The following is a 24,588-nucleotide window of genomic DNA, read 5'->3' on the forward strand; positions in this document are numbered from 1 at the left end:
CTAATACATTTTCAGTAGTTGATGTTGAATAAACTTAAATACTATAATATGTTGCTGGATTACTCTTAAAAAATTATCGATTGATAAATCTGCGTGTTAAAGTACAAAAATAAAAAATAGCTGGTGGAAGGGAAAACATGTAAGTTCGTTAAGAACCAAGTATATGGTGTATAAATTATATATCCATTCAGAGAATTATGAGGATTTTAATATATTTTAAGCCTAAACATAAACTTTAGGCAAATGTCCGCTTTTTTAGATTTAGAGTGTTTGACTTTAATACAAAGTTTTTTGATTCGTTTAAGCGATATGTAAACATATAAACATATTTTCTTTAAATTACCTAAAACCGAATCAGTTCAAAATGGGTGATTCACAAAGAAGCTGTATACATATACATATGAGCCCATTTACTTGGCCAAAAGCTCAGTTTAGTCACGCTCTACTCATGAGCAAATAATTTTAACGTTTACATATTTCATTCATATGTATTATGTCCATAATGTAACTGCAGCGAACTTTCAACATTTACTCTCCCGCATTTGCAAGTTCAATGTGATATTGTATTATAAAGAGTGATAAACGCGCCTGACCACGCGCTAAATACTTTTTGTTATTTTGTTCTGGACTCATCGAACTGAATACGAATTTTATGTTCCATAACGTCGGAAAGTTATTAGATAGCTGTCATAATGAAATTTAATAACCCAAGCGCTTTTTAGCATTTTTGACTTTTATTGATAATAAACACGCTGTTTAATCATTATACCCTGAACAGGGTATATTAAGTTTGTCACGAAGTTTGTAACACCCAGAAGGAATCGTCGGAGACCCTATAAAGTATATATATATAAATGATCAGTATGTCGAGCTGAGTCGATATAGCCATGTCCGTCTGTCTGTCCGTCTGTCTGTCTGTATATATGAAGCGATTACTATTATATAGGAATTGGTTAAATTGCACGAGTCGTTAAAACACGTGTGTGCTTAGCAAGCGCAAAAGATAGAAGAAGGATATCTTCTGTATGCATTACAGACAAAGCGGGCGCTGACACGAAGGACAGTGGAAACGTCAGTAATGAAGGAAATTCGTCAGGGCTACATATATACGAACTAGTCCCTCAGTTTTTAAGATATCGTTTTGAAATTTTGCAAACGTCATTTTCTCTTCAAGAAGCTGCTCATTTGTCGGAACGGCCGATATCGGACCACTATAACATATAGCTGCCATACAAACTGAACGATCGGAATCAAGTTCTTGTATGGAAAACTTTCACATTTGACAAGATATATTTACGAAATTTGATACATTTTATTTTCTAAAGCAACAATGTAATCTCCGAAGAAATTGATCAGATCGGTTAACTATAGCATATAGTTGCCATACAAACTGAACACATAGTTACTAACAGAAATGCACCTGTGAAGGGTATTTAGCTTCTAAGTAACCGAAGTTAACGTTTTTTCTTGTTTTTATTGACGTTTAATGTCTTTGAAAGTCAGCAATGAAATGTTGCTCATACGCCTAGTGCGTCAGCATTGTTGACAAGAAGAGGGTAAATGTTAAAAAATTAAAAAAAAAAATTGTATCCCACATATTGGATTAAAAATTTATACCTGCTTCGAAAGATTTCTTTAGTTTAACTCTTTCACATTTATGGATATATAAGTTTTTGAAATTCGTTATGCTGTGACGAAATTTGAAAATTGCCAAAATAATTCGAACCACAGCAGCTCTAACAGCGCATACAACAAGTTCAAGTAATTAGTATTAAGGCATGCGAAGTATATGGGCATTTGTATAAGTATCTTGGCTTATTCATACATATACATGTGGAGAAATAAAAAAGTATAAGCATAAGCAAGTGTACAAAGTCTAGCTTAGGGTTCACTGAATAACTTTTCTTTTTCTATGCTGTTGAATTTTTCTTTTTGTCGTCGAATAATAAAAGGCAACTGAGAAAAGTTGCCATAGTAGAAGTTTAAAAAGGAACAGATAAAAGTGATTCCGGTGCTATTTTTAGGCAGTTGTTTGTTAAAAATATTTAAGCTCTTTTAATGTAGAGAACTGTGTAAAAAATAGCAAATACACGAGCTGTTGAAAGATGAAAAGCTTTGATTGCAAAAAGGCTTTTATCAACATATATTGCCATGGTGTACTAATTAGAAGTGACTAAATTAAATGTAGGTAATATAAACATAATAATGCGTTATGGCATTACAAACCATATTGAGGGGTGAGGAAATTTAAGTCAAACTTTTTGGGTACTGAATTTCACCAGAAAAGAGTGGTTCACACACTTTGGATATTTCTAGTTCATAGCCACCACGGACACACTTGCAGAAGTCTATACGCTGAATCCACGTTCATCAAACTTGGTTTTCAATAAACCGAATGTGGCCGCCCGCTCATAAGCCGCATAAACCGTAAGTTTTTCGCGATGCAATGGTGACTCATGGAGTACGTGTGGACTGATGTCTGACCAATAACGCTTATTTTCTTCATTGATGAAGCCACTCAGCCAGAAATGAGTGTCATCGCGTCTCTGTTGGAAAATACGTTATTTTATTCATCTCAGCAAAAAAAAGGAAGGAAAGGAATTATAACTGTAATAGTATAAAGCAAGCTTTACTAATTACTCCGTCGGTTACTTTCCAACTAAGAAATCATGCTTTGTGGAAATGTGCGAATGTGGCTAATTATATTCATATATTCGTCAAAAAAATCGTATACTTTGTTATAGATTCGCGCTCATAGTCCGTTAAGACGAGCACGAAATTACAGGTAGACAGTGAATAAAGAAAAACGATACACGGAGCTTGTCACTACAACATGGCTACGAACAAATGATTTTCGCAATAAGCATGGCAGACTAGCGCGCACACAAATTCATGGACGTATAATTAAGCATGCATGTACCAATATACTCTCAACTGGGTCGTTGATTTGCACGTGCGTTGTATTGGAGTTGAAGCGTGCACAACGTTGCGTATACGTAATGAACTCAGCAACAGGTCTCTGCATGTTAAATGTAAATACTAAACACACGTCTGTGAACACGTATTTATGAAAATAAATGAATAACTAAAGGAGACCGCTTTACTATAACTGGCTTATCGTGAGTAGTGGTTATAATTTACGAAACTTTATCACCAATTAGGACACGTTAATATTTGAATTTTCCTTCCAATCTCGGTATTTTATTCACTTAAGGAACTAACTCAATGCATATAGACATACACAATTAATATAAAACAAGAAAAAAACGTTAACTTCGGCTGCACCGAAGCTAATATACCCTTCACAGGTGCATTTCTTTTAGTTACTGTGTTTTCAGTTTGTATGGAAGCCATATGCTATAGTAATCCGATCTGAACATTTTTTTCGGAGATTACATTGTTGCTTTAGAAAATAATCTATACCAAATTTCGTGAATATATCTTGTCAAATGCAAAAGTTTTCCATACCAGCATTTGATTCCGATCATTCAGTTTGTATGGCAGCTATATGCTATAGTTAGCCGATCTCAACAATTTCTTCCGATATTACATTATTTCTATGAAAAATAACTCACACAGAATTTCGTGAAGATACGTTGTCAAATGTGAAAGTTTTCCATACAAGAACTTGATTCCGATCGTTCAGTTTGTATGGCAGCTATATGTATGTTATAGTGGTCCGATATCGGCAGTTCCGACAAACGAGCAGCTTCTTGAAGAGAAAATGACGTTTGCAAAATTTCAAAACGATATCTTAAAAACTGAGGGACTAGTTCGTATATATACAGACAGACAGAAGGACGGACGGACGGACAGACGGACAGACGGACAGACAGACAGACGGACATGGCTAAATCAACTCAGCTCAACATACTGATCATTTATATATATACTTTATAGGGTCTCCGACGCTTCCTTCTGGGTGTTACAAACTTCATGACAAACTTAATATACCCTGTTCAGGGTATAAAAAGAGGTGGTAAATTTGATATAAGTGTACGAAGGTGTATGTACGTACATTGATAATAATAAGGAACCTCTAATGGCATATAGTACATAGTTAACCGTTCGTTGGTAAACCAATTGAACACTTTTACGGTAATAGTGTTTTTTAACAGTTATATTTTAAGGAATAATCTTTAATTGAGAAATTGCGTATTAAAATTACTTAACTAAGGATGCGTGATAAATTTTGGCACTAAAAAATTTAATTTAGTCACTTAGAAGCCAAACAATTTTATGAGGTAACTAATGTTGTTGCTGTTACTACTGAGAATTTGTTATTTTTTTTTTTAATTCTATTCCCTGTTTTACCCATGCAACGGTAAATATAGTCATATATGTACATACATACATGTTTATATGAAGGTTTCTCATATATTTGCAATGGTTTATGAACTTGCTTCTTGGATATATACATACAAGTATAATGCAATTTGCCTCAAGGCTCCTTTTAACTTAAGCTTAACACGCTTACTGCTTTGAATATTCAAGAGTGTTATGCATATATACACACATACATGTGTTTTATATACCTGACATGAATGTCTTAAAAAGCTATTAAGGGTGATGAGCATTGGTACGTCAGCTCTCCTGCAAATACCCTTTTATATATTTAGATATAGTATACCCTCCAGTAATAACACACATTAAATTTACACAATTTTGCAAATTTTCTTAAATGAAACAGCAAAGTAAAATATCTTAGCAATATGCGAATGCCATTATCTTAAAAAAATATTGATGGAATAATATCCGTAATAATATTATTTTATCTATTTTTAGTCAAAATTGTCTTCTGGGGTATATGCATTTACATTTTCTCTGCATTTCTGTATGCATGTACATACATAAGTATGTACGGTTTGTACATATTCATACTATTTGAATATACATATGTGTGACATCTTTAAAAGCTTCTACTTGTTGCACGCCCAATTTGCTTGGCATCTGAAATTAGATTCCTTGCCAAGCTAGGTAAATATCACCTAGAGAACTGTGAGTTGTTGAGCACCTAGCTGGTGATTTGCTTCGTTAAACGTTAATTAGCTGCAAGGAACGAAAAGGTAATTGACTTTCAATGGCTCGGAAGGAAGAGGTTTTAATTAATTTGTCAGCGACTCTGTGGTGATACCTTGGCTATGTGCTCATATATGAGATTAAGAATTATTCAGTGCGAATTTTTAAGGCATCGTTATTGGCGTTGTTGTAGAGACTCAAAATATACTCAAAATGTATATGTGTTGACAGTTGTTGGCCTAATATTACTCCAAATACGTTCAATATTGTAGACAATCTAACACAGAAACAACAATTTACAATGGACATGCGTATATGGATCTGAAAATACTTTATCAACAAATTAGTTTAGTGTAGATAAAAAAATTAATTAAATTCATCGCTTCAGATATTGGGAAATCGATTTATTTTGTTTATCATCATGCTTTGAAGTATGCATATACATACATTTCCATGGATATCTATGTATAGTATATGCAATATTGCGTCTTAAGTCGATACTCATGTGCAAGAGTGATCTGTAATGGAACATTGCGAAATGAGTTAAAGTCTGTAAGGTCAAAATTGTGGTTTATCCATTGTGACAAAAAAGCACCCGGAAATTGTAATTAAATTCTAAATATGAGTGCGATTTGTCAACCAGCTTGTTTACAGCAATTGCTTAAGTCGTTTTAATTAAAAACCTCAGTAGTGAGTTTCGATTTTTACAATGAATGAAAATATCGAAAAAATATTTTTTTTTCAAATTTTGTATTTCTAACCAAATTTCGTGTGGGGATTAATCCGATTACACGAAAAGGCTTACGGCGATTCAGTTTTAACAAACACATAAGTCTACGAGTGGTACAAGGCTTTCAAAGACGGTCGAGAGCTTGTTGAAAAGATGCCTCGTTCTGGAAAATGTTCGACCTCTTCAACTGATGAAAATATGAAAAGAGTGAAAGAAATGGTGCTAGAAAATTCATGGATATTTTGGGTATGAAACATGTTCTTGCTCGACTAGTTCCGATTTTTCAAAAAGAGTACCGAGGTCTTTTTGGATATGCTTGATCGTGCAAATTCCGATTCCACATTCATGGAGAGTATTATAACTGCCGTTGAGACATGGTTTTATGAGTTTGGAATGCAAACAAATCAATAATCATCGCAATGGAGAGAAAAAAACGAGCCGCTTAAAAATCAAAGTGATGCTCATTGTTTTTTTTTATATTCGTGCTGTTGCGCATAAGGAACTTGTTCCGGAGGGACAGACGGTCAATAAGGCATTCCATTTGGCCGAATTGAGGCGTTTGCGAGAGAACAACCGTCGAAAACGGCCGAAATTGAGGAAGAGCAATTAATGGATTTTCACGATGATAATGCATTGAGCCACTATTGACACAGAATTTAAAACCAACAACGCAATGAATTTCAATGATCAACCATCGTATTTACTAGATTGCGCTGCGTGTGGGTTTTTCTTGTTCCCTAAACTGAAATTGCCGTTCCGTGGAACCCGTTTTCATTTGATTGAGGAGATAAAACAAAATTCGCCGAAGGAGCTGAAGACCATCTCTAAAAGTGCTTATAAAAAGTGTTTCAAAGACTAGAATAATCGTTGGCATAAGTGTATTAGATTTGCTGGAGATTACATTGAAGGCGACAAAATAAATACTGATGAATGATTCAATATTTTGCGTTTTATTTACAATTTCCGGGTATTTTTTATGAAGCTTTGACCTAGACTCTGCGTTGTTGAACTTAATTTTAATTGCTTAATTAATAAAACCGATGGACCTTTCTTTCTTTACCCTTTGATTTTTGTAATGAGCACAGAAAGAGAATTAGTATACATTCGAAAACCTTAGTATAAGCAAATCTTTGCTGACTTTATAGCCACTGATTAAAATGCCAACCTATTCACGAAAAACTATGGTTTGAAATGATGTTTAAAAATATTTTATTTTTATTCTCTGTACAGTAGTTAAAAGGGGAAAATATTACTCAAGTTCATTAGAATTTTCTTATGTCAAAACAAACAAGATTTTAAACCTCGGTGCAGCAACCCTTCACAAATACAAAATACTTTACAAGAACTGTTTTTCGTTTGTCAAGTTTGTATGGCAGCTGTATGCTATAGAGCTCTGATAGCTGCGGTTATGACAAATGAGCCGCTTTTAGAGAGAAAAAAAGGTCGTATGCAACATTTCTTTAGTATGAACAAATACGATATATTTTTTGAGTGCTGAAATATATACAATACTACTATAACCGACTTTTAAAAAAAATATTTTGGTTCTGATCTGGTTAAGTTATCATTCAATGTTTACTCTCTTTTACGTAGCAGAAAGTTCAGTGTCACTGAGTAGTAAAATAACGCCACTTCTTCTATTTATTTAAAGCAAACCATAAAAATGTAGAGTTCCATAATATCAAAGTAGCGTTTGGTGTAAAACAACAATAAATATGACAATCACGTTTTAGCAGTTTGCTATGAGGACACGACATCGCTTCGGGGTATAAACATAAAACTCACGGTAAGAGTTAAACACATGCATATCAGTTATTTTCAAATCATTTAAATGGGAACACGTAGGAACGAACATGCACAACATATACTGTTAGAGATATTTATTATTCAATTGCGCTGATAAAGTCGTTGTCCCAAATTTGCTGCTTCGATTTACCGATGTCGGTGCAAAAGTTTGCACTCATTCCATAATATGAATATGTAAACAAACTAGCAGGTAATCATAGTTCATGGCGAAATGTTCACAGAAAGTACAGCTGAGTTTTTTATTCCTTGTGGATAAACACGTTCTATAGTTTCGCTTACCAAATTCCCACAAACGATAACCTTTTTGTTATCGTTTGATTTCTTCTGTGGTGCAAACACTACGTGCTTCGCATAACTCCAGCTAATTCCGCTAAAATTGTACTGTTTTATCAAGTTATTGCAAATGTAAGGCAATTTGCTTGCTGCCACATCACAAATACCAATGCATACAATAGTTATATAAATATTGGTATTCATACAATCTTTAGTTTAGAATATTTAAAATACTTAGTGCAATGTTTGTTAGAAAATTTGATTCAACAAATTCAAAATTAAATAAAAGAAACTAAGTGTAGTACACGTGTTTCACTATAAAAAATATCATGAAAAAATACGGTTAAGTTTTAACTTTTATAATTAAATAATTTTTATTTATTTCGAAAATGTCTCATACATGCTAAAGTAAGAATGTAAGAATAAGTCCTTACAACAAAAATCACTGCTTGGCAATAACCTTAATACGTTCTACCCGGCCACCACTGGTGGTCCATGGGCACTGCGCTTTTCCGGCGGCGTGGACCACCGGTGGTTCACAGGCAAATTCATTTATCTGGCGGCGTGGACCGTGGAAATAAAATAGATTGGGGAATAATAAATTTATATTTGTTGTAGGCGTTTTCAACATAAATAAAATTTATTTTTTACACTTCTTTTTAAAACAAAACAATTAGAGAAGTGCCGTTATACAAACAACTTGACAATCTTATGCACACAATTATAGAAAAAATGCGTCGGGTAGAACGTGTTAAGACATATTGGGAATAAATATTTTATATAAAGCTGATATATAAATTGCGACAAAAAGTACTTGGAAATTGTAATTTAAATTCTCCGGGTAGATTATTTTTTAAATATATTTCACTAAGTTGGTAGGACAACAATCATCGGAATGGAGGAAAAAAATGAGCCGAAACCAAAAAAAAACCGACCGAAACGGCTCCGTGGAACCCGTATGACTAATATTAACCATCGCAAATCGCTTTGTGTTGTATTCGGCCCACTTTGAAACTTTTTTTGGACTCATACGTACGTACACCGTTATCATAAGTTTTTTTTAACATTCATCGCGACACAACGTTCTTTTGAGCGATCAACGAATTGTGTGAAATCCAACCTGAAAGTAGTTGCCTCACGATAGATCATGTGGCGATCTTGCAATATTAGTTTGCGCACAGCATCGGTAGTTTCCGGAACAACACCTGGTTTTGGACGAGCCCCCAAAGTTCGTTAGCGATTGACCTACGACTTCGATTGAATTTACTATATCACTGATAAACATCCTTGACCGGCTCCATCGAGAAAAATTGAATTAAGTTCATCTATGCACTCTTGATGAGTTCATCCCTATCGAAAAGTGTAAAAAATAATTGCGCGAAAATGTTCGTGATTTAATTCAATTTTTCGGGTGAGATGAATAATTTAAGTTACTGTAAACAACATAAAAAGCGCCCGAATGTCCAAACGCTTTGAGTCAAACTTTACGAGATAATTGTGAATTGCAAGAGGTTTGCTAACTTCCGAAATATATAAAGTAAAAGTCAACCTACGTAGTATTACTCATACGCCATGACAAACATTTATATTAAGAAACTTTTATGCATAATTTTTAATAATAAAATATTAATAAAATTAATATGACCTTTTACTATAATTTCATTACCTGAAGTTCATTATTGAAGTGTATAAATTCAGAAATCAGGGTATCTGGACATTGATGATGAATATAATATTAAATTTATAGATCACAAAACTTAAACTTTGTTTTTAATACAGTTATATTTATTTGCAATATAACATATATTGTGAAAAGGCATTGAAGCACAGTATGGATGGAAAATAATAATAAAATTACAAATGATCCAAGCGGGGAAATCAACAGGCGGTTTTGCTATCAATGTCACTAACTAATCCATCAACAGAGAAAGCGCAAAGTACTGGCCGACCACAAAAACTGGCAAGCATTTAGCACTGAGTGAAGAAGCAACACAGAAAGTAAGAAAATTGTATTTTTTAACCAGAAAGCAAAATTACAAAAATAATCTTTTAAACATACATAAAAATAGATAAAAAGTGCAAATAAAAAAATATAGAAAATATTGACAATTTTAGAAAAAATCTTGAAAAAATTATTATAACGTCTTCGACATTGTTGTCAAGAAGGAGGGTTGCAAGAGAACAAAAATGTGATGTCACCATTTTCTCACGTTTGCACCGTCTAAGGGTGACGTAAATATAATAATTTTATTTTTTGGAATAAATCACACTACTAGTTTAGGTCCTAGCGTTGTTAGCTACCCTTAACTCGTAGTTCTTCCTAAAAATTTCACATTTTCTTGGAATGACTTAAGAAATTTGAATGCTACCTATTTTAATTCATTAATATTCTTAATTGGTAGTTATTTCATTTCAGAACTATCTTGAGAGTAATACCAAAATGCAGTAAAAGTTTAGGATAGGAAATGGAAACTTCCTTCTTTGTTGTTTAAAGTATGTATTTTTAAGTAGCAATGGTGACCCTGGTGGAGCAACAGAGAGTTTATCAATGCGAGTGCATTCATTGAAACGCTTGGTATATACTCGTACATTCTTTACATAGGTGCTGCTGCTGACTGTCTAGTTGCCTTGCACTTAACTAAAAACCTCCTGTTTATTTATTGCAATTGTTTAAGGCTCACATACTAATATGTATGTACGAACGTACACTTGAGGCACTCCTTTCCTAACACGTTGTACAACTGAGCGCCCAACTGCAATCTAAATATACGTGACAGTTATTTGTTGTTTCATACTATATAAACATATGCCTTTGAGTCCCTGCGAGAAGACATAGAAGTCAAGGCTTCCTCATTGCTGTGGAAATCGTTTACTACTTAGAGTTGCTGATTACAATCAACAGCAGTCGGATGCATGCAGTTGAAGAATGTAATGCCTTTTATTTGTGTTGCAAGAAATGCTTTCGAAAATTTGTTTCCGTCCCATTTTTCGGTGCAAGTTATTCCTTCCACTTGCAGCGTAAAGAAACTGGTTTCCAGTTTGAATATCGTTTCCGCGAATAAAGTAGTACTGGGGTCGCCAGTGGTTGAAATTCGACCAATAGAAAATAAAATTTATTAACAATGTTATTAATAATTAAATTTTAATCAAGAATTTGAACAAAATCTAAAAAAAATGATAGAAAACAATTTACAAAAATTAATCAAGAAAAAAATTAAAATTTATAATTCATTCTAGCCAATACCATTTGATCAGTTTTTGGTTTTGGCTTAATTCTTCCTTGGATAAAGAATAGAAATAAATATCTTACGCCGAATATACAATTTCGTTTAAAAATGTTGATGTCGATTCAACCAACTAATTAACTGTGGAAAGAAGGGCAGCTCCTTGAATCCCTTGATGGTAACAGCTTCCTTGAAATCCACTTCGGTAGTAATAGCAATAGTCAATAGATTCTTGAAACCGTTGGGAACACTGTGTGGTAACCAGGCAACAGTTGGGTAACCAATATGTAACGATAAGGCGGCCACTTGGCAACACTAGCTTGTCTCCTCCTTTCTAAATGTATTAAGTTAGTTATTCTTTTAATTATCTTTGAAGCCGAACCGCGGGCTTTGGAAAGTCACTTGATCTCCAGTTAATACAAATTCCTCTCGTTTTTGAAATTTTGTTATTATATGCTTATATCTCCGATGAACATATTTGGCACTCTTACACAGAATATGGTTGCTAAATTTATTAAATTTTATCGAAATTTAAGCTTCCAACATGTTTCATAAAATTCATTGCTAGTATAACTATTTAAGTAATTTTTAGACACATTCTGATAGATAAAATAGTACTTAATAATAACTATGAACTAAAAAAAAAAAATTCAAATTTCATATGGCAACCGGGAAGCCAGAATAATATTTTCCTTTCAAGAAAGAGCTCTCTTATTTCTTGCATAAACATCATCGTTTAGAATTATCAAAGTTGCGCAAGCACTGTTAATGAAATGTTAAAATCAGAGCTGGCCAAATAGTACCAAGCACTAAGAAAATGAAGCTTAGCACCCATAAAAGAACGTTTTTTGAAAATAAACACCTGGATCTCCAAATATAATCTATGTACACGTTTCAGCACAAACATGACGTACATACATACATATGCGGTAAATGATTAGCCCATCAAAAGCACGCAGCATAAGTTTTACTAAAATTAATTCCAAAATCACTCAGAAAAAAGTCAACTACTGAGTTTGATGGAAGTAAAATAAAGTTTGCACATATGTATGTACGCTAAATAAACTTTAACGCTTGTGCGCGTAATTCAACTGTCGAATGCTTAAGGCATTAAAAACTTAACTGAAAAGTTAATGAGAACTTGTGGAATATGTTAGAGGGTAAATACAATTACATTGTCAATAAAACGCATATCCAGTTCTAACTAAAGTGGAAATGTGTTAAACGAAAATCTGTTTGAATTTAAGAATTTGTAGAGTTTAAACGTTTATGAAAATAATAGGAATGTCTTTTAAATATAATACCTTATTTTTAATTTCAATATTATTTCATATGAAAAACCTTTAGGCTGAAATGCTATAGTGATTGTCATAGCCTACAACTTGTTTTTCCGTTAGGTTTGCCTATACGTTTGGTTAGGTTTAGTTAAGAGGTCGATCATAACAGGCATCTCTCTTGTACAGAATAGACCGTGGGACTGTTGTCTGTTGTTACAAATCGACAAAGTGCTTTCACCTAACATAAATTCTTTGAAACGGCTAATGTCAGCTTTAGCTGTGTATTTTTCGCCGAAGGTAATACTACCGAGGTGTTTCAGCCTGACTCCAGAAGGTTTTGTTTTGCGTCAAATCATGCGGCACCCAAACATCAAGCTTTTTTGTGTATCCAGCCTTCTACAGATGGTTTAAAATGGTTTGGTGACTAACTCCCATCTTCTGGGCGATGTCACGAGATGCCACATGCCGGTCTAACTCGATGTTTTTCATGATTTGATCGGTATTCGTCGTCACAGGTCTTCCATGGTGTCGTTTTCACCCACTCTGAAACGTCGAAACCATTCCTCCGCAGTTTGAAGTGATAGAGTACCATCCCCTAAGACACCGTTAACCTCGCGGAACGTTTTTCTAGTGGATTTGCCTTTAACGAAGAAAACTTTAAAATTGCGTAAATTTCGGCGTTAGTGAACTCCATATTTACACGTCTATAATTGTTGAACACAATATCCAGACTAATCATGCAGAGCGTTGTTTTGTAGGTTAAGTCAAGATCTTTCAAAGATGTATAGTATTGCCAGATATGAGCTCTGTAGCGCTTTATACATACATAGCCGCCAAATTCAAAAGACAAAATGGGTGGAAGGGAGATTGAACAACCTAATACGAGTATACTACACAAAACCGTTTAAAATTAAGCCCCGGATTATAGTAAGTACGTATTAATTAATAATTATATACATAAGCTTTGACGCATGAATTGAAAACAAGCATTAATATATGTAAGAAAATTTACATCGATATCAAATTGTATTTTATGAGCCGTATTTTATATTATTAGCTTTATTGTAACTTTGTACATGTGTACTACATATACACAAACAGCTTTTTCAATTAATTTTTCTTCTCTTCATATTCAGTAAATATGCTTTATTTAATAAAAACCGCAGACAAATGTGTGCAATGAGCATCATTGTAATCCACCGAGTACTTTTCCGCATAATTAACTGCATTGTAATTAATTCTTATGGAGAAGCACGCACAAAAGCCGCAAATATGAAAGTAAAACGATGTGTTCGCCTACAAGGTCATATTTGTGTTTATACATGTGTATATACCTTGGTATGGAAACCATGGGGATAGTTTGAGTTATTAGAATGAGGGAAATATGCGCATGTAACAGGGATATTTGTTTCATATTATAAATATATTTGGAAAATTTATAGTGTTCACAAATTTAAGTTATAGAAAATCAAAATATAATCAAACAACTGAAAAATGTGCTCTCAATATGCATCATTTATCGTTATATTATTGCAGCTATGTTAACCTCACTAAAAGCTGTAAGTTATATGTATCCTTTGCGTTTCCCTCTGGGCTAAACCGCTTCACTTGTGCCAGTTGTTAATCAACGCTTGTTGAAACTGAGATCCATAGATACGTAGCAGCTATGCTTGCCTCCCTAAAAGTAGTTGTACATCGCTGAAGTAATTATATTTACTGCTACCTTAATAGTTGTCACTTCTGCTTGAAAGACACTACATTGGTCTGGCCATGAATTTCGATTCTTTCGTGAAAAAGCTCACTGTGTGTTTTTTCCAGCCCCCATCCTCATATCTCCTGAAGGTTTCCGGCAGTGTCGACGGGTGCTATAATTAAGTGCCATCGTTGATGTTATACGTAATGCACCGATAATACCAAAGAGAGCCGCTGGTTGAACACGTTCCAGCCGTTTAGCGAGTGTGGCTTTATAGAACGCCCACCACCAGATAAATTCACCATACAACCGTATTGACTTAATTAGAGTTTCGTAACGCCAAAGCACACTTTGAGGTACCCTTGTGGTAATTCATAGACGGTCTCCAGAGTTTTCCTTTAATCATGAGAGCAACATCATTTGCTTATGTAAGGCGACTGCACCCCACCCTGACTCTATTGACCTTTTGTATGGGATGCTTCAGGTTCGTTTTCACCTCAAACCTACCCAGATTACTAATGACCGCATTCGGTCGAACATTGTTGAATGCTACTTAAATGTGGATAAGTGTTCCCACCGCGTAGTCCTTACTTTCTCCAGCCATGACATAGCGGCGTGCAGAACAGTGTCTATTGACCTGCCTTTGATGTAGGCATACTGAGCCCCAATAGCCTTTCTAGTGTCTTCAGCAGAAACGGGATGAACGCCACCTTACCCGCCTCCAAGCCATGGGATTATGGTCTAGTCTAACTCAGTTCGTGTACCCCAGATGGTTTGAACGAATTTAACGCCCATCTGAGGCTCGTCCAGAAGACCTAAAAAGTCTGTATCGCCTTCCTAAAGCCCTCCGAGGAGCACTTCCTATGTGGATTGGTTTCTTGGAAAGAAATTATTAAAATATTACATGTATTTATTTCAATACTTAAACCTAGATAAAATTTAATTCCCTTAGCGAACCATTTAACTATATCCATGCTTTTGTCATTAGTTCATAAATAAGAGTAATGCCGAAGTGGTAATGGAAACCTAAGCAACATCTACTGTTTTTAAAGAAGTTTATATAACAAGAAACAGTTATAAGATGTAAAATAAGACTGAATGTACACAGCGCATAGTTCTTTTTGTATAATACAAATAGAGAGTCTCATAACAATAAATCGTTCGCTTAGGGGTCGCGACGCATGAAAATTATTTTTCTCATGGAATCGCTCTTATTGTTGAATAATGTTAAGGGTATGAATTTTACTTTTTACACCGAAATCTAAACCAATCAATTGCTTTCAAGGGTGGCTTTTAAAGTTTTGGCGAATGATTAAGGTGACTGCCAATGTGAAAGCAAGAAGTATTTTTTTTAATATTGCATTTTATTTTGAGATTAATTATTCATTTAAATTTACAACTTGACAGGCGAGCTGACACAAAAGAAAATTTTTTTTCAAAAATTGTGAATTTCTCAATATGGTATTAAATATCAAAAAATCTGGAGGAGAAATTCGCGATTGATGTTTTAAGAGGTCTATGGGGTGCTTGAGGTGCTCTGATTACGAATTTGAGTTCAAAAGTATTCAATCACGTACAGCTATTTTTGTCATTTAAGTAAATAATGGTGATTTGACTACATCTACATCCCTGACTATAACACAAAATATTCTATGTGTTAGGAAATTGTTACTATAATTTTCGTTTGACAGACCAAAATTAAAAAGAAAGAGACTTAACATCATAGCCGCAAATGAGTAGACTAGAGTTATTATTGTTGTTATCGCTTTGTTTTGTACATGAGAGAGGTAGTTTGTCGTCGAAATCATAGAATATTGCACCAACCAGTCTTTGAAACCGACTTCATTTCATTTCATAGCTTTAATTTACTGGGTTTTAATTTAGTTCAGGGTATACATTTAAGAGTTATGATGGTATTCAGAAAGTCTTCAATAAAAACATATGTTCACTTGTTGGAAAACCCTATATCCTTTCTTCAAGCTTTAACAATGATGACTTGGGGCAGCAAAACCCACTGGAGGAAAGAAAGTACACAAGTGACTCACAATAAAAGTTCTACTAAATGCATAAATTCCCATTGTTTTCTTCCACGTGATTTTGTATTAGTATTTCTATACAATATGTATATATGTGCGGTGTTTTATTTGGTAAATAAATTTTGTTTTCTTTATGTCTAAAAGTCTCGGTCGCACGCTTTCTTTTAAATAAAAAGGCGCATATCGCTCACTCTTCACAAGTGTGGACTTCCTTTTTATAATACTACATAATTCACTTAAGCTTTTGACGCGTTTGTGCACGCAATTGTTCATCGACAGCTATTATTGTCCATATTGAGCATTTGATGTGCCGGCTATTTTTATCTTGTTCTGCCATTGTTGTATTATTATATTACATTATGGCTGGTTGGACCTTAATTTACATCTTTTGTTTTCATGTTTTGTGTCGCGTTAGACATATTTAATATACATTTCGTACTTATAAACGCAGCGAAAGGTCCCTGTTATCATACTTCGTACTTTCAACATAGTGTTTCTTATTTGAAAATGAAAATTAAACCTAATTCGGGGGCTTTTAACTATGTATTATAAATTAATAGTGTGGGTATAATTATCTCATCTCATAATGGAAAATATTTCCACAGTTATATTTTATATTAATTACTGCATTAGTAGCAGACTCGTCAAAAATGTTACGTATACGCCCCGCCACTTTCTATTTAAGGCGCTCCACACGATGAGTTTCCTTTCAATCTTTCTCTCTGATTACTTAAATGAAATGACTGCTGTGTTTTGCTTACTTTGACACCTTTCATCAGGCTTTTGAACCTACACTTTAAGAAATGTTAATAACTTCACCTCACTGCTCACCTTTTACATGAAAAATTTCTAACGCCACTAATCTTTGCACTTCCATTAAGCAGAAAATCAGATTAGTCATAAGCGGCACAAAAGGCGTTAATAAGCAACTACAAAAGGGTCAAAAGAAATAGCAAGAAAGCATAGAATAAAATAAAAATGTGCGGACATAAATAAAACATAAAAATGGAAGTTAAGTAAAAATTGAACTAAAGTACTAAAGTTTTTATTTTATTTGTATTTCTCATTTAGCTTAAAAACAAAAATGATTTTATATACATATGTATATTTACATATTTGACCCTCATCATTCAATTTGCAAAAATTAATTAGGATAAAAAGTTGAGATTAAAGTAATTAAGAAGAAAAGTGCTGACTCGCTCAAGAAATGTATTTTTTGGATCATACAAACATCACCATTTTGATGGAATGAATGCTTTTGAAAAGCTTCCATTTAGAGAACAGGCTTACAGGTATTGGTGGAAAATATTTTACTTTTCAAATCATAACTTTTTTCTTTCTCCTAACTGATGTTCTAACTTTCAAATCAGTAAATTTCGACTTGAACTTATCGTAAAATTTTTGTTTTCGAAAAGAAGAACTTAGAAATTATCAGTTGGTATAATTATTGCCAATTTTTACGGACTAGGTTTCTGAAAAATCGGAACAATGTGTCTCAGTCGATGATATAATTTTATATTTTCAAATCTGAAAATGGTAGTATGAGCGATGTATGATTGCCAACACATTCCTTTCAGTAGCACAAGTTATGCGTCATTTATTATAATAATTCGAAAATCTATTTCTTTCTTATATATTTATTCAATAAGTAATGCTTAAGGAAATAATAATGGAATTTTTCCTTTATTCTCCCAAGGTGTCCTTTTCAAGACTTTCAGTTTTACTTTAAGACCTTCACTTTTACTATGGTTCATTTATCATCTGGATTGCAACTCAACTGACAAAAATGCAGAAGATACTTTCTTGTACGAATTTGTAAACAATATTTGAGTTAAATATTACTCATGTCAACATGTAACTTTCATTTTTCATGCATTTTTTCATTTTTATATTTTGCAAAGCCAACCATGCGACCTGTTACGTACTAAATACATTTGCAATGGTTTGGAAGTACAATAGGTACCCACACACATTTGATAATAACTACTGCTGGCAGTTATGTATATATATAGTATGGTATATTATTTTGTGAAATATCAATATATTATATTCATTTAAGCATTTTCTTAGTCAGATATTAATAGATTATCTCAAAACATAAAAACCCTTATAAAATATTATATATAAAACCTAGAAAAATCATACTCCAGTAAAAAACTTTCCGGTCTACAAAAATTCCTCTAATGTGTTTTTTTTTTTTATAAAAATATCATATTAAAATTTATACACAGTTAAAATAATACATCAATGATCTGAGTACAAGTGACTGATAGCGGGTTTTTCAATAGGAACAAAAGTAGACCGTACAGCAAACAACGATAAATTTTGTCCCCCTCTTTTGACATTTCTCTTCAGTAAGGTTTGTCTCATGGAAAGATATACGGTTCTACAACAAGTTAAAATTATTGAAAGTCACTGCCGAATGGCCTCAACTTTAAGAGCGCAACGTTCAATTTATGGTCGTCATAATCGTCCTGTAATATCAACAATTGAGCGTCTGGTGGAAAAATTATAATGCACAGGCGTGTCATTGAGACAAAAAAGTGCCCGTAGTGTCAAGAATTTTGCTCCCTCTAGCACATCAATTGGGGAATACTCAAATCAGTCTCTCACACGTCGTTCTCAAGCGTTGTGCATCTCTTTGACGTCGTTGTGGCGAATTTAACGAAAAGATCTTGGCCTACATCCTTACAAGATCAAATTGACGCAAGAATTGAAGCCGCTTGACCACAAGAATTGTCGTACATTCGTTAATTGGGCTAAGCAACAACTTGAAAATGATCCGGATTTTCATCGCGGCGTTATTGGGTCGTACTTCTTCCGTAAGGATCCAGACCGGTACGTTACTGCTAAACAATAACCGAATATTTTTGGCCTGAATTGAATGATATTGACTTGGACAATCTGTGGTTCCAACAAGACGGCGTCACAAGCCACAGATCGAATGTTACAATAAATTTATTGAAACCAAGTTTGGTGAACGTGTTATCTCACGTAATGGCCCAGTCAATTGGCCGCCTCGGTCTTGCGATTTGACGTCATTAAACTATTTCCTTTGGGGTTATGACAAGTCTGTGGTCTATGCCAACAACCCAGCGACGATTGGTGAACTCCGCATGAATATCGAACGTGAAATTGGAGCAGTGTCGGCCGATTTATGTTTGAAATCTTTGTAGCGCACTTATTGAAAAACCAATCATATTCACTGTTGCTCATACGACATGGTGTACTACAATATATGAATACCGTGCATTGATGTATAAATTTAATTGCGTATTATTTTTAAGGCAAACTTTGTATGATAAAAGTAATCAAGACATTTTTTGTAGTACGGAAAATTTTGTATTAGAATATTATATTTTCAAAGTTGTAGATTTACTTGATGCAAAATTTCAAAAAAATCCCAAGTTACACTGGAAAGAAATATGAACTAGGCACAGTTTAGATTGAAAATAAAATGCTTGTTTATATTGTTTTCATATTTTGAGGGCCAAAACTGAAACTTAAGGTTCACAAAAAACAATCAACTTGTGAAATAACGTGCACCCTAATATAATATATGTACATATAATTGCTCCTAATTGCATTTATGTGACTTTGTGCTTTCTGAGTTATATATTCATTTGCATTCTTGTTTCTATGTATAGTTTACCATTCCCCTCTCTAATCCTTCGGTGACAGCAATTACACTCGTAAATTACTGAAGCCTCACAAACTTATAAAGGTACATCGAATATATACAGAAGCATGTGCATGTTCTGCTGTGGTTAGATATGACGTACCCTATAGGAATTTGATTTACTCTTTGTAAAAAGGAAAATATGTGCGTGCAAACGGTGTTGTTTTTCTATAATTTTTTAGTTTGTAAGTTATATTATTTGATAAAAAAGTTCTTAATAATTTTTTAGAGAATCAATTATATTAAGTATTTGTGTTAACATAAATATTGTGCCGTAAGAGCGTTAAAAGCTCTGTGATTTTGAAATATAGCGTTTTCTTGAATGAAGATCTAGGTTTAAAATTTCCGCACGGGCATTTTTATGAGTTTGAAATTTTGTCCCTCCCACAACTTGTGCGCAAACATACATGTGTGAATGTATGTATGTGAACTGTACTTTGTAACAGCCGCCATAAATATGTGTCACCAAAATGAAACCATTCAACATTGTTGTGGTTTTCGCTGACGTTGACAATTTTTCACTTTGCTGAAATTTTATGGTACAAAAACAACAAGTCTAACAAGCTTAGGCAGCAATGGTGTAGGAATGTTTAAAAAATCGTTCAAGTAATTTGTTAAGACCTATGTGTGTCTGATGATCAGTAAAAGTGTCGCTTTCATTGTACTAGCCTTTGACTTAGAAGTTGGTGTTTTCTGCTGACATTTTGAGTGTCGTAGTTAGTCATGTTGTTCTCTATCAATTTGCTTTTGTAAAATTTATTTGTTTATTCTAACGCGTTTAATCACAGTTCAGACCAATATCAGGAAGTGAGCTGATTTATTAATCCAGATAGTCACGCATTGGCCCAACAATGCTAAAAATAGGGTTTCGCGAGGTCTGTAAAGTGGACTTCAAGTTTTGAAAAAATAAGTCGAGCGGGTCAAAATCTGGAAAATAAGCTAAATAACTCAACAATTGTTGTGGACCATTTTTACTTCAATTTGGTGTCAAATTGCCCAACAATTCGGCAGAAAACTGTTGCCATTTTCTGCTTTTCTAAGGCTATCATCTCTCTAGCAGATAGGACAGCCTTTGTCTTTTCCGAAAAAGTATAATACCTTATGTGAAGCACTTTATTTGTGTTCACAATGCCTTTTCTTTCATTCACCAGTGTATTTATGTTTTCTTAAAAAACTCCTTTGACATGCACATAAACAGCATGAAACACTGCTGTGATTACGATGAATGTTTCTCATCTGCCTCACGCCACCTTTTTTAGGTGCTTCTTAGATACTGCCTCAGCTATTTTGTCTTCGTGGACTAGATTTCGGACGTCCAATTTCAAAAGAAAAGAGTATCACTAAACGGTCTCAGGCGCTGTTTGATTGCATATTGCCGATGCGTTGTTGCATATTGAGGAAAAATCTGCTCCAAGCACTCACAAATCCACATGTGGTCAAAACAAAAGTACTAGTCCGATTTGACTGAAAAGTTGACAGAAGCCGTCTATGAAAATGATAAATTTCTAGAATATTATATTTATTTTACAATAGTTTAATGGTGATAAGTATTTTTGGGAGCGTCCTCGCATATAGCTTAGATATTAAGCGTAAATATTTTTTTCCATTAGTAGAATGTATTTGTATGGTGGAAAGTATGTTTATTATAGTTTATCATAATGTATTTACTGTTCATGCATATTTTTCATCCAATCATTATATTCTTAAAAATCTTCTTCTTATTTTTAAAGCATTTTTAGAAATTACTAAAAATTACAATCTTTATTTTTGTAAAATATTTCAGTTTAATTACTTTGTTTTCTAAACTAAATCCCAGAACGAATCTAAAGTACTCATTATTACCCCATACATATGTAAATAAATATCTGCCTATATGTACCACTTGCCTGCAGCTGTTTCTATTGTACAAATTTATTTGGTGTGCGAAAATTTTTCTTTGCTGAGCCAAGAGCGATGAATTTTTGTGCCACCGTTGCCTACAACTGCAACTAGTGTTTTCAGTAATTACAGCACCTCTTCAAGTTAGCTGGATAACATTGTACATACTGATAGAATCAATGCATAATCAAATTTCTGTGGTTGATATTTTCTGGTATTTTTGTTGTGTGATTTTCTGCTGACATACATACATTATGTTGCCATTTCATTGAACAAGCCCCCCCATATTGTGAAGTGGAGAATGTAAATTCATTATTATATCCAGTTTAGCCACAACAAGTTTTTTTCTAATTAACAAAACTCATTTGACACACATATTTTCTATTTATTACGATCTATTTCTGTATGTAAATATAAGACATACATATATATGTACATATAAAGTCGAGCGGGTACGTACATATGTACATTGTGCCGAAACATCTACTGCTTAAGGATTGTTTGTAAAAAAATTTATAATAATTTGAAATATATAATTTTATAATCACCCGAATAACTTGTTATCACCTAATTTGTGCTCCAGCAATAATTCATACCTACACGTGTTAATAATTTCACCTCGTCACCTCAGTATGCAAACGTATCAGCAACAGCTTCGTTAACATGAACCGACTTGATTTGGTAAACAACAAAGGCGGCCGTTATTCGTGTCAATTGAATGTAATAAGCTGCAGAATTCGGGCATTCGGTTTTGTTTGGGCTATTTGTTATTAAATTAGAGAAATTGCGGAAGAGTGTAAATTTGTATAAATTATGCGTGAATCAAAATAAATCAGGGCGATGAAGAAATATTGTTGGAGTGTCTTAATAAATAAAAGTGAATTCTGTGTGGTGCATTAATTTTAGGAATAAAACAGAAAACTGAAAAAAATGCAAATAAATTAATCTCTATGAATTGGAAATATCAAGTGATTTGAATAACGTAACATGTTTGTTAATTAATAAAAGTTATTATCAGAGACCGTTCATAACAAAAAGCTCCATGGAAACTCTTCTCCAACGGGCACGGGCTGGTTTTGTTAAAAGTTAGTGTGAGTATGTCCAACAATATCAATGTCTCAAAAAAACTAAAATTCTTAAAAATAGTAACATGTGTCATGTGTAAGTATTTTTAGTGAAATTTGCTTTAAAGTGTATTGGTTTCGCCGAAAATACAATGATAATTCTACAACACCAAGTAAGGTTATAAATAAATGTTTACGAATGAAGTTGACATACGAAATATCCACCCAACTAAAATATTTTGTAGCGTAATGGCATTGTTCATTTATGTGGTATTAATGAAGATATACCTAATTTTTCAATGATATTCTCTAATCTATCCGTAAAAGGTATTGAGCACTAAGAAGAAGGCAAGTAGTAAAACTGAAAGCATTTATATACACATAGCAAAAAATAAAATGGAAGTGAGCGGCATATCGTTTCTCTTTGAATGAATGCATGATTTATTAACCCATTGTGGTGGTATGACCTCGGAAGTATACATACATAGGCGAAGTTAAAAAATTCACAAAAGGTACACACAAAGCTAACAGCTGTGAAAGCATCGGAGTCAAGTGAATAGATTCTTCAAAGCTGTTGTAAGGCAGTTCGAAGAAATAGAGAACACATAAAGGCAGGTGTCAAGTGCAAAGGACGTTCTAATGATGAAAGTAAATTGCATTTGCTGGTTATATAAGAATGCGGGCAAGTGCATAAACACTCACGTATATACTTAGTGGAGAATGTCACTCATTTTAATATTTTTTACTGATACACAACCCTATATAATTTTTCCGTAAATAAACTGAATATGCAGAGAAGTAAATATATACAAGATCTTTCCCCATTTTTGTTGTGACTTTGGAAATAGATTGACGTTGGACTCTTGCTTTGACGCTTTCACCATGCAGCGCTGCACTGGATTAACTTCAGGAAATTGCTGCTGCTTTTCCTCGAAGTGTTCACCTTCCATGCTTGACAGCCGACAGAGTTAATTCGATTTTGCCACCTTTGTGGTTACGTGGTGTGATGCGGTATCCTTTGGTTTACAACAGTTTATGGAGTCCGTCAGCACTAATAAGAAAAGGCTTGATGTTGATGACTTAGTTTAGTTTGCAAGTGTACGAGTACGCTCAATAAGAGTCATGTGGCGTTTCATTGAAAGCTGCAGTTTCTGCTAGCATATAGGACACATTCTTCCAAGCATGTTGAAATGTACTTTGAAGGGTTCATTAACTGGAACTGCATATGTATAAATTGTTATTATAGATTATTCTATAACTGATTGATCTTTGATTGTAATTTGCTATGAATTTGTGACAAATTTTCAAAATTTTGTTTATAAAAATTTATTTTTATTTTGTGACGAAAAAATTAATAAAGTTTTATTAAAAACTTTTTCTACACACATTACTTATCATAGCGGGTTGTTCAATAAGGAACAAAAATACATACGAATGCGCTTTTCTCAGCAATATTTGGAGCGTTTTAGAATTAATAAAGTGGTTTTGAGCGTCGATTCGTCACTTTGGATGAGACTTGGGTCTATCACCATGATCCTGAATCAAAACAAGAGACTAAAGAGTTGTGTGAACCTGGTTGTTCGGCTTTGAAAAAAATCGGCCAAGAAGCTAACGGCATCAGTTATTAGGGATGCGAGAGGAATTTTGTTTGTGAATTATTTGCAAACTGGTAAAACAATAAAATAATTGTGAATATTATTGCCACATTTGGAACCAGTTGAAGTAAAAAATTCGTGAAAACCCACTCGGTTTGCAGAAGAAAAAAATTCGTTTTCAGAGGACAATCGTTTTAAAGATTTTAATGTATTTTTGGCCTTGAATATCTCTATTTTATTGGATTTTAACATAGCTCCTTCTGTCAAAATTTTAATAAAATTAAATTTTGAAGAAATTAGGTAATGATAATAAG

Source organism: Bactrocera neohumeralis, chromosome 5, assembly GCF_024586455.1.
Source record: "Bactrocera neohumeralis isolate Rockhampton chromosome 5, APGP_CSIRO_Bneo_wtdbg2-racon-allhic-juicebox.fasta_v2, whole genome shotgun sequence".
NCBI lineage: Eukaryota > Metazoa > Arthropoda > Insecta > Diptera > Tephritidae > Bactrocera > Bactrocera neohumeralis.